Below are 13,011 nucleotides of genomic sequence, written 5' to 3' on the forward strand. Positions count from 1 at the left end.
ATAGCATTGATGTAATGTACTCGATATTGTTTCTTCGGAAAGTGCACCGTATGCTCATTATCGTTAACATGGAAAGTGACATTGCCTTTGTTGCAATCTATAATAGGCCATGCAGTGTTTAAAAAGGGTCTTCCAAGGATGACCGCCATGGCATCATCCTCGGGAATATCCAGGATAACAAAGTCTGTTAAGATAGTGACGTTAGCAACCACAACAGGCACATCCTCGCAAATGCCGATAGGGAAAGCAGTTGATTTGTCGGCCATTTCCAGAGAGATTTCAGTGGGTGTCAACTTATCCATTTCAAGCCTACGATAAAGAGAGAGAGACATAACACTAACACCGGCTCCAAGGTCGCATAACGCAGTTCTAACGTAGTTGTCTTTAATGGAGCAAGGTATAGTGGGCACTCCGGGATCACCTAGTTTCTTAGGAGTTCCACCCTTGAAGGTATAGTTAGCAAGCATGGTGGAAATCTCAACCTCACGTATCCTCCTCTTATTAGTCACAATATCCTTCATGTACTTAGCATACTGAGACATTTTGAGCATATCTGTCAAATGCATTTGCAAAAAGACATGTCTGATCATTTCAACAAAGCGCTCAAAATCCTAATCATCCTTTTTCTTGGATGGTTTGGGAGGAAAGGGCATGGGTTTCTGAACCCATGGTTCCCTTTCTTTACCATGCTTCCTAGAAGTGAAGTCATTCTTATCGTATCTCCTATTCTTAGGTTGTGGGTTATCAAGATCAATAGGTTCAATCTCCACATCCTTATCAATGCTCGGTTGAGCATCATCATGAACATCACTATTGATAATATCGTTAGGCTTATGTTCATCACCAGATTGTGTTTTGGCATCAGAGACAAAGACATCGTTTGGACTCTCAGGTGTAGCAGCATCAGGGTTGCTAGCGTGCAAGTTCTTATCATCTTTCTTCTTCTTTCTAGGATGACTAGGTGCATCAGTGCTAACTCCTTGAGAATCTTGTTCAAATCTCTTAGGATGACCCTCAGGATACAAAGGTTCCTGAGTCATTCTACCACCTCTAGGGATGACACTAACAGAATTGTCATTCAACTCATTGAGCAAGTCATTCTGAGCCTTAAGTACTTGTTCTACTTGTGTAGTAACCATAGAGGCATGTTTACTCAGCAGCTTAAGATCATTGACATTTCTGTCCACACAAGCACTTAAATGACTAAGCATACGAGCTTTCTGTTCCAATTGTCTGCTAACATAATCAATGAAACTCTGTTGTTTGGCAACAAAGTTATCAAATTCATCCAGGCATTAACTAGCAGGTTTATCAAAAGGAATATCACTCTCTTTGAATCTATGAAAAGAATTTACTTCTACTACCTGTATCGGGTTATCAAGACCATGGATCTCTTCGATAGGTGCTAGATTTTTGACATCTTCAGATTTAATGCCTTTCTCTTTCATAGACTTCTTAGCTTCTTGCATATCTTCGGGACTGAGGAATAGAATACCTCTTTTCTTCGAAGTTGGCTTAGGAGGTGGTTCAGGAATAGTCCAAGCATTCTCATTGCACAAGATATTATTCAATAGGATCTCAGCTCGTTCTACAGTTCGTTCCCTAAAAACACAACCGGCACAACTATCTAGGTGGTCTCTAGAAGCATCGGTGAGTCCATTATAGAATATATCAAGTATTTTGTTCTTCTCAAGAGGGTGATCAGGCAAAGCATTCAGTAGCTGGACGAGCCTGCCCCAAGCTTGTGGGAGACTCTCTTCTTCAACTTGCGCAAAGTTGTATATTTCCTGCAAGGCAGCTTGCTTCTTATGGGCAGGGAAATATTTCTCAGAGAAGTAGTAGATCATATCCTGGGGGCTATGCACACAACCAGGAGCAAGAGAAGTGAACCAAGTCTTAGCATCATTCTTTAGCGAGAAAGGAAACAGCTTGAGGTTATAGTAGTGGCGGATCTTTTCCTCACTCGTGAATAGGGTGGCTATATCATGCAGTTTGGTAAGATGGGCTACAACCGTTCTAGACTCATAACCGTGAAAAGGATCAGATTCGACCAGAGTGATTAACTCAGGGTCGATAGAAAATTCATAATCCTTGTCGGTCACAAAGATAGGCGTTAGCAAACTTCGGGTCGTATTTCATCCTAGCGTTCAAAGATTTTTCTTTCCACTTGCGCAGTAAATTCTCAACATCATAGCTATCCTTACACGCAAGAAAATCCTCAGCTATCTCTCCCTCCATAACATAACACTTAGGCATATCAGGCAATTCATATCTAGGAGAGCTAGTTCTAGCAGGCAAAATAGCAGGTTCTGCTTCAATAGTATCAACAGTTTCAGAAGTATCATCACATCTAGCAGCAACTCTAGCAATTTGTGCATCAAGGAATGCACCAAGTGGCAAAGCAGTATCAAGCATAGCATCATCATAAGCATCATGGGCAGCATAAGTAGCATCATCAAGCACATGCGACATATCAAGATTTCTAGCAGGAGGTGTTGTCGCAAACTTACTCATAACTGAAGGTGAATCAAGTGCAGAGCTAGATGACAGTTCCTTACCTGTCCTCGTAGTTGAGGGCAAGACTTTAGTTCTTGAATCTTTCGGATTCCTCATAGTGACCAGCAGACGTAAATCCCAAGTGACTCAGATAATATAGTTGTGCTTCCCAGGCAACGGTGCCAGAAAAAGGTCTTGATAACCCACAAGTATAGGAGATCGCAACAGTTTTCGAGGGTAGAGTATTCAACCCAAATTTATTGATTCGAATCAAGGGGAAGCCAAAGAATATTCTCAAGTATTAGCAGTTGAGTTGTCAATTCAACCACACGTGAAAGATTTAGTATCTGCAGCAAAGTATCAGTAGCAAGGTAGTATGATAGCAGCAGTAGCAACAGTAACCAGTAGCAGCAAAGTAACATCAGTAGCAACAGAGTAACAGTAGCAGCAGTGACAGCAGTAGCAGCAAAGTAACGTAGCAAGGACTAGTAGGAAAAGACTCATAGGCATTGGATCGGTGATGGATGATTATGCCGGATGCTATTCATCATGCAACAGTTATAACGCGGAGAGATATGTAACTAGCTCCAATTCGTCAATGTAATGTAGGCATGTATTCCGTATGTAGTCATACGTGCTTAGGGAAAAGAACTTGCATGACATCTATTGTCCAGCCCTCACGTGGCAGCGGGGTCCTAATGGAAACTACAGGATATTAAGGTTCTACTTTTAATAAAGAACCGGACCAATGCATTAACACTTGGTGAATACATGAACTGCTCATACTATGGTCATCCCCGGGAGTGGTTCCGGCTATTGTCACTCCGGGGTTACCAGGTCATAACACATAGTAGGTGACTACAACTTGCAAGATAGGATCAAGAACACTCATATATTGGCGACAAAATAAAAGGTTCAGATCTGAAATCATGGCACTTGGGCCCTAGTGACAAGCATTAAGCATGGCAAAGTAATAACAACATCAATCTCAGAACATAGTGGATACTATATCCCCGTCAAAACTTACTCGATTACATGATAGATCTCATCCAACCCATCACCGTCCAGCAAGCCTACGATGAAATTACTCACGAACGGTGAAGAGCATCATGAAATTGGAGATGAAGGAAGGTTGGTGATGACGATGGCGACGATTTCCCCTCTTCGGAGCCCAGAACGGACTCCAGATCTGCCCTCGAGAGGAAGAACACGAGGTAGCGGCGCCTCCGTATCGTAAAACGTGATGAACTCTTCTCCCTAATTTTTTTCCGGACAAAAGGGACTAAATAGACCTAAGATTGGAGGCGGTGGAGCAACGTGGGCCCCACAAGCCTGCCACACGCGGCCAGGGGAGGGCCGCGCCTGGTGGGCTTTTGGGCTCCACGCTCCACTTCCTCCGTTGATTCTTGCGCCAATATTTTTATATATTCCACAAAAATTCTCTGTAAATTTCCAGGTCATTCCGAGAACTTTTATTTCTGCGCAAAAACAACACCATGACAATTTTGCTGAAAACAACGTTAGTCCAGGTTAGTTCCATTCAAATCATGCAAATTAGAGTTCAAAACAAGGGAAAAAGAGTTTGGAAAAGTAGATACGATGGAGACGTATCACTTCCTGCCAGGAACCCCGTGCCATCGGCGGGCCGCTTCCGCGCCAAAATCTCCGGCGTCATGACGGACATCGTTAGGTTCCTGGCCAAGAACAAGGCGCCCTTCACCGTTAACATCTACACGTTCCTCAGCCTCTACCATGATGACAGCTTCCCTCTGGACTTCGCCTTCTTCGAGGGCGGGGCGACGCCGATGAATGACAAGGGCGTGATGTACCCCAACATGTACGATGCCAACTTCGACACGCTGGTTGCGGCGCTGGCGGCAGTGGGTCACGACGACATGCCGATTATCATGGGCGAGGCCGGCTGGCCCACGGACGGCGACAAGCATGCCAACGCGCCCCACACGCGGTGCTTCTACGACAGGCTGCTGATGCAGCTGGCGGCGAACCGCGGCACGCTGCCGAGGCCGAACCGGCACATCGAGATGTACCTGTTCGGGCTGGTAGACGAGGACCGGAAGAGCGTGCAACCACGCACCTTCGAGCGGCACTGGGCATCTTCCGGTATGACGGGCAGTCCAAGTTCTCTAAGCGAGAGGACCGTCAGGACGCGACGCTGGTGCCTGCCAAGGGTGTGCAGTACCTGTCCAGGACGTGGTGCGCGGTGAACCCCAAGGCGAGCAGGGATGACGTCGGCAAGCTCCTTGACGCCAAGATCGACTACGCTTGCAGCAACGCCGACTGCACGACGCTTGGATACGGCTCCACGTGCAACGACATGGACGCCAAGGGCAATGCTTCCTATGCCTTCAACGCCTACTACCAGGTGCAGAGCCAGAAAGACGAGGGATGTGACTTCCACGGCCTCGCGCTGCCCACCCAGACGGATCCCTCAATGACCGTCTGCAACTTCACCATCCAGATAGCCGCCTCGGGCTCGAGGGTGGCGGCCACACGCCTTGGCATGCTGACGGGGGTTGCCGCCGTGCTGGTGGCGTTGCTGCAGCTCTCACTCTCGTAGTATTTGGCATTCGCGCGGTTGATTTCTTCACAAGATCAATTGGTGTTAAACTTAGTGACATATTGTAATCTCAACCAACTCTCTTATCTCTCTCTCTCGTAGCTATCCTGTTCTTTGTGTAACAATCGAATCCTTCTAGATTGAATCATTCCTTGTAACCCACGACAAGGGTTTTGCCAACAATTAATATAAACCCACGGCAAGGATTTCGTGGATTTTGGAACTTGCGGCGGCTGAAATGATTTTTTTGACTCTTTTATGGTTTCCGGAATATTGGGATATTTATAGAGCTCAAAGGCGGTGGAGGAGGCGCCCGAGGCCTCCACTAGGCATCAGGCCGCGCCAGGTGACCTAGGCGCCCTGGTGTCTAGTGGGCCGCCTGGGCCTCCTCTGGTGACCATCCTTGGCTCCCAAGTTTCCTTCTAGTTCAAAAACAAATCTTTGTTAAGTTCAGTGGTATTTGGACTTCATCTGATATTGATTTTCTCAAACCACAATACATTAGGCCTTCCACTATGTGTTTGGTGCCAAAACACAAAAAAGTATGCCACATACATAAGGATGCCACATGAAAATAATTTAGCACCGATCACACAATGTTGAAGAATCTCGCATCCACTAGAACTCAGGCCCACGTATATAAACTTGTATAAATCAGCCTAAGTTACCTCATTGCCAGCATCTTCCTGCTGCCACATACACAGGGCTGCCATGCCTCAGTTATTGCTTTGCAGGATTTGGCTTCAGAGCAAGTAGATGCTCCAGTGCCCAGAAATTTTTATTTGACATCGGTTGGGTAATGTAGGGCACCAGTGCCAAATGCTCAAAAAGCAAATTTAGCATTAGTTTTGGCCTACATAGTAGGTGAACCACAATGTTTCATAATAAGTTGAACAAGAGACAAGAGTTTTGTTCTGATTCTTACTACAGTAAGTAGGAGTACATCCTTGTGAATGAACTGTTGCGATGCAATGCAGGTACGTGGCTGTGGGCAACGAGACATTCTTGGAAGCGTACAAGGGGTCCTTCATCAAGGTCACCTTGCCGGCGCTGGAGAACATCCAGAACGCGCTCAACGACGCGGGCGTCGGCGACCGGAACAAGGTGGCTGTCCCTCTCAACGCCGACGTGTACAACTCCTCGGCCAGGAACCCCGTGCCATCAGCGGGCCGCTTGTGCGCCGAAATCTCCGATGTCATGACGAACATCGTTTCCAAGTGGAAAGGAGGAATCCTACTCCTAGTAGGATTGGAGTAGGACTCCTCCACCTCCAATTTCGACCAAACCTTGAGGGTCTGAGGCCGCCTCCACCCCTCCCTCCCTCCTATATATACTAGAGGTATTGAGGGTTTTTGAGACACAGAAAAACAACCATGTGTTGCCCTCTCTCTAGATCTGTTTCTCCTCTAGTCTAGTTTCATCGGTGCTTAGTGATGACCCACAAGTATAGGGGATCAATCGTAGTCCTTTCGATAAGTAAGAGTGTCGAACCCACAGAGGAGAAGAAGGCTCTGATAAACAGTTTTCAGCAAGGTAATAACTGCAAGCACTGAAAGTAGCAGTGACTAGTGATGGTGTAGTGAGGTGAAACGTAGCAAGCGAAAAGTAACAAGTAACAAGTAGTAGCAACGGTGCAGCAAAGTGGCTCAATCCCTTTTGTAGCAAGGGACAAGCCTGAGCAAAGTCTTATAAGAGGAAAAATGCTCCCGAGGACACAAGGGAATTTCTGTCATGCTAGTTTCATCATGTTCATATGATTCGCGTTCGTTACTTTGACAGTTTGATATGTGGGTGGACCGGCGCTTGGGTATTGCCCTTGCTTGGACAAGAATCCCACTTATGATTAACCCCTCTCGCAAGCATCCGCAACTACGAAAGAAGAATTAAGACAACGTCTAACCATAGCATTAAACTAGTGGATCCAAATAAGCCCCTTACGAAGCAACACATAGACTGGGGTTTAAGCTTCTGTCACTCTAGCAACCCATCATCTACTTACTACTCCCTAATGCCTTCCTCTAGGCCCAAATATGGTGAAGTGTTATGTAGTCGATGTTCACATAACACCACTAGAAGAAAAACAACCTACAGCATATCAAAATACCGAACGAATACCAAATACACATGACTATTATTAGCATGACTTATCCCATGTCCTCAGGAACAAAAGTAACTACTCACAAAGCATAATCATAATCATGATCAGAGGTGTAATGAATAGCATCAAGGATCTGAACATAAACTCTTCCACCAAGTAATCCAACTAGCATCAACTACAAAGAGTAATCAACACTACTAGAAACCTTACAAGTACCAATCGGAGTCGCAAGACGGAGATTGGTTTCAAGAGATGAACTAGGGTTTGGAGAGGAGATGGTGCTGATGAAGTGGTGATGGAGATGACTCCCCTCCGACGAGAGGAGTGTTGCTGATGACGAAGGTGACGATTTCCCCCTCCGGGAGGGAAGTTTCCCCGGCAGGATCGTCCTCCCGGAGCCCTAGTGTAACATCCCAAATTTTGGAATGTTAATATAATTATTAGATTGTTTGTTTGCTTGCTTGAGTGATTGAAACTTGAGTGAAATTTGAAACTTTTCAAAAACTTTTGAATGAGAGGGAATAAAATGACTTTCCCCATCTCCGATGAATTCAAATTCAATCTTTTAAAAGCAAAGAGAGAAGATGACATGACTTCTTCAACTAATGAAAATTTGAACGGAGTTTGCATTTGAATCCTTTCAAAATATTTGCCCTTGCTTCTTTATTTTTCTTCCCCGAGAAAATGCCCCGACAAAATTCTTGCACGCAAGAAAGAGCGGAGAAAAATGACCCTCCAAAATGTGAGGCATTTCGGAAATATTTTTGAGCCAAGAAGACCCAAGTTTTGTGGAGAAAGTATTTTGCCAAAAGAAAATAAAGCCTTAGGGATTTTTCTGAAAAACATTCTTTTTTAAGTTTTTATTTTGGTTTTGGAAAAATGATAATCAATTAGGAAATATTTTTCTGATCGATTTGGTATATAATACTCCATATAAATTATTTCCTTTTATTTTTTTCTTGCTGTTTAAAAAAAACAAATCGGGAGATTTTCCTGGGCAGATGCCCCCATCTGTTGGAGAGATTCCTGGCCATCCCCACGAGCATCCAACCCTCGCACCTCCTCTTCATTTCTTTATTTTTTTTCTTTCTTTTCTTTCCTTTCTTTTTTTCCTTCTTTGTTCTTCCTTCCTTCTTTCTTCCCACGTGACTCTTTCCTTCCCAGCGACCAGCACCTTTCCATGGCGCCACCTCCTCTGATCATGGGATCCCCCTCCCCGATTTCGGCTCCCCCTTCCTTCCACTCGCACCTCCCTCGCCCTATATAAACCGACCTCCCCCTCGCCCTCTCGGCCCCCTCGTCCCCACGCCAGTATGCCGCCGCCATTGCTGGAGCCCAAGCTCCAGTAGAACCGCCACCACCACCCCTCGCCACCACCGCGCCTCCCCGCCCCAACCGACCCCACCGGCAGCCTCCCCATCGCCGCCGCGTTCCGTTTTTCACCCAAGTCCCCGAGCTCCACCCTCCCACGCCTCCAGACGACATCGCCGGAACCCCGACCAGGAGCCGAAGCTCCTTGGCCTCCCTGCTGCTCGCCCCGACCTCCCCAAGCCACGCCGTCGCCACCAGAGACTGCAGGAGCACCCCCTCCGCCGCCTGGGCCTCTCCCCCACCTCGGCCGACCGCCGGTGCTGCTCTCCCCCACCTCGCCGGCGTAGCCCCCTCGCCGGAGCACCTCTGTCGTGCCCAGCAACTCCATCCACGGGAGGTAACTCCTCCTTTTCTTTTTTTTTTATTTTGTTCATTTTGTTTTTGTTTTTGTATTGCGTAGCCTACCGTTAGATCTAGATCCAACCGCGTACATTAAAAACAACTTACCCCTTCGGTTTTTAGTTAAAGAACCGAACGGTTTTCTGTCTCACTTATTTTTAGCTGGCGTTTTGTTTAGTTTGCGGCCGTTCGCCAGTTAGCACCCCAGCGCACACCTCCCTGACCAATCAGGAGCTGCCACCTACCCCCCCCCCCCCCTTGACTAGTTAGTTCTCTGTTTTTTCTGTTTAATTCAAAAACAGAGAAAGTTGTAATCTTGTTTCCCCTATAACGTTTGATCTAGAGATCCAATGAGATTGATTCGTTTTCCAGTAGATCATAATGTTTCTGTAGTTTTTAAAAACATATAATTTGTCTATGTTTGAAATTTTCAAATTTGAATTAGGTCAGATTTAGTTTAAACCTTGTTTTGCTTATTCCAGGAGTTTAAAAATAGCTTTTAATTTGATTCTTTTTGCTACTGATCACTAGTGATCTTAGTTATCAGTGGTAAAACTTTCAGAATGATTTAAGTACTTTAGCTTATTGTTTCTTGTGAAACAAGTTCTGTTTCACCTCTTTTAGGATTATGGCTATTTCCTTTTCTATAATTGTTTTTAAATTATTTTATTTTGTATTTCAGAAAGATTATGTTTTGTTTCTGTTAGTTACCAGTAGGTTTGCAACAAGTTTTAATTTTTATTTTTATATGTTATCATGAAATCAATTCTAGTTCTCTAATAACTTGCAATTGGTTTCTCCACTGTTTCAAATCCCGTTTGGAAATACTGTCAAATAGTTTTGTGAAAAATACTTTATTTTATATTAGTTAAATTTATATCTTAGTTCCCTGTTATTATTTTCTGTTGGACAAAAAAACTATTTAGTGTTTGATGTAGTAGAAGACTCCCCAGTCTTATTTGAAGTTTCCTTCGGATTCCTATTCGCTCTCTCTTTTCTTTTGATTGCTAGAATGATTGCTAGTATGAGTGCTTATGTGAATGATATGTTTGTTATATAGATTTCATCGGAGAGTGACGAGTAGTCTATCAAGTTATTTCTTGAGAAATTCTTCTTTGTCAACATCGCCAGGCAAGTCATTTGATCATGTATCACCTATGTTTTATGCATCGTAGTTCTACCATCCTATGCCCAATTGCATGTTGAGTAGGTACTTGGAAATTATGGTTACATATTGTAGTATCATGTGGTAGGCACCCAACAACCCCGTTACTTGGCCCGGGACGACAAATTTCATATTGCTATGCTTGAGTAGACGGGATTCCGGTTGAGAGTTTATCACGAGTGATGTGAGAATAATTTAATAACCAAGACCGGTTAAGTCAAGACTTTTCAAGACCTCGTGATGCAATGCAACTCTGGGTGAAGGACGGTTGATCGGCTCCCTGGAGAAACCAGTGGATGACCCGGGATGCTGGAGACGGCCATGACATCTTGCGGAAAGCTTCACCCAGGCTCAAAGAGACGGACGGATATTTTCAAGACCCAAGGCTTACCTGCACAGCCACAAGTCATTATGGGCTCTCGCTTGGTTGGACAACGCGGCGACTCTGGACAGGCGGTGCTAGCAGATGTAGAAGAACGGTAGGATTGGATGGGCACCGACAGGGATTCAGAGGGACCCGTTGAAAGACCATGTTTTGATCATCCGGTCTTCAAACACCCTAAAGTGCGAGGACATACTCGGAGGCGATCAAATCTTGTGGGGAACGTGTGCAAAACTCTGCAGAGTACTCAAACCTAATCGATTAGCCGTGTCCACGGTCATGGACAACTTGAGCCAAAGGAACTGAAGTTATCTGAAATTCTCAACACAAATAATAATATTGATGTGGGTATTATTGACAACATGGGTACGAGAATTTGTTGGTGGAACCATCTTGTTAACAACCAACAATGTAGTAACATTTTGCTTTTAGCCCTCTCTTGATGTAGGAGAAAACTTGCTTTTCGCTAAAAACTTATAGCCCCACCTGCCATATAGGCATATAGTATAGATGATTACTTTTCACCCCTCTCTTATGTGACTTGTCGGCATATTCAATATGCTGACCTACACGGCTGCAACGTCTTATGTTGCAGATATTTTTCTTCGACGAGTAAGAGTACGATTCAGGGTTACGGTCTACACTCAACTTGTCATTGGTGTTTATTGGGACTCCACTCCCTTGACTGCTTCCGCTGAGATATTTAAGGTATATATCAGTTTTACGCTATTTCCATGTGATTGCACATTGATATATACATTGATGTACTGTGTGTGCCAGCATACTGATCCAGGGATGGCACAGATACACAGAGGCTTAACTCGTCTTGAGTCGGGTCGCTACAGAAATGGTATCAGAGCACATGTTGACTGTAGGATGCGACCCTAGAAACTGGAAATTTCTTAGGAAAGGATCTCTCAAAATTTCTATTTTTCAAGAACACCTTTTACTTCTCATCTCTTCTGATTTCATCAAACGTTCTCTCTCTCCTCGAATAGTTAGACAACGCCCTTTCCCCTTTGACCACGTGAAGGTTCAACCGACTCCCACTTAAAAGTAAAGAGTATTTCATCATGAAGTTGAAGCTACACCAATTGAAGACTCTCAAGACCCGAAGAATTCGAAGACCCTGAAGTGTTCGAATAATTATATGACCATTAGAAGTCCAAACCCCTTTTATATACTCACGTTAGATACGATGATTTGTGAGCCGTCATTGGTGTGTGTTTTCCGACGGCCACAAATAAAACCTATTCTCAAAAATATTGTTTGTATTGTGTGTATCTCCCTCCCTCTCTTACCCGTCTTATCCCCAAAACCTCAACCCTACCAGATGGAGTATGAAGCTAGACTTGTAGTCTCTGGACCAATGACCCAGCTGGAGGCTGATATATGGATTCAAAACATGGAGAACCACTTCGAGAGCAACTTGATCTCAAGGAAGTATGAAGTGGAACACGCTCTTCAGTACTTTACACAAAGTGCTGCAATCTGGTGGAAAATGCATCATGCCATACAAGGATTTAGTGGAGCAAAAACCTGGGACGAATTCAAGAAACTCTGTTAAGATCCCGTCTTATTCAGAAGTGCTATGATAATCCGAAGAAGAAGACTTGTGCATGCAAGATCTGTGGAGAAATAGGACACACCTAGGAGGAACACAAGGATGGATGCACTCATTGTGAAGAAAATCACCCAGCGGAGGAATGCCCAACTAGTCAGGTGACTTGTTCCTTTGTGAAGGAACCACCCACTACCCAGCTCAGTGTCACATTTACCCCAAGGTGCAACAAGTTGTCAAGCAGCGGAAAGATGCAGTGCAGGAAACACTCAAGAAGAAGATTCTAGAAGAACCAGTGATGAACGAAAATATTGAAGACCCTAATGGACAAGGTCTGACCAGATTTTTCTCCAATGCATGCTACTCATGTGGAGAAGAAGGACATTATTCACAGGATTGCACGAAGGGAAGCCAAGAGTATCTGGGAAACTTCCCGACGGAAAAAGTGGAGTTTGATCCAGTTGAAATAGAAGAACTGGCCAAAATAAAGGAGTCCGGAAAGAAGAAAAAGTACCTTCGGGAGAGCCAAATCTGTGCAGATAAAGACCTGAGTCATGTCAGATGTTTCAGGTGTATGGAATTTGGCCACTACAAATACATGTGCTCAGGAAGGAAGCCGGAAACCCAAGGAGCAAAAGCAAACTCTAAGACGCCTCGAGACTTGTCGGAACTCATTTGCTTTCGTTGCAAGGAAGCAGGACATTTTGCTAGCGATTGTCCACAAAGGAAGAAAGCTAAAGAGGAGTAGTTAAGTTTTGACCGCGGCAATTAGTGTAATCTGAAGAACTCTTGTTTTTCGTGAGATCATGGAGTGAAAAAAAAAATTGTAACAGAAGTCCCTGAGATTGTAATAACATCATGAATAAATGGAATTTATTGTGTCATGATTGCCTATGTTGAAACTGTATGCGTTGTTTCTCTATGAGCAAAGATCTCCGAACATTTATGAGGATAAGAGAAAATATGGTCTATGCAGGCATGAGTATAATTCATTTAAGTGTGGTAGTAATCGGTAAACCCA

The 13,011-nt window shown here is 44.5% G+C and overlaps 1 pseudogene; it reads left to right on the forward strand.

The window, feature by feature from the left end:
- Positions 1-5,074, forward strand: part of LOC123396217 — an 84,077-nt pseudogene extending 79,003 nt beyond the window's left edge.
- Positions 5,075-13,011: the final 7,937 nt, after the last annotated feature.

The sequence above is a fragment of the Hordeum vulgare genome, chromosome 5H (genome assembly GCF_904849725.1).
Source record: "Hordeum vulgare subsp. vulgare chromosome 5H, MorexV3_pseudomolecules_assembly, whole genome shotgun sequence".
NCBI lineage: Eukaryota > Viridiplantae > Streptophyta > Magnoliopsida > Poales > Poaceae > Hordeum > Hordeum vulgare.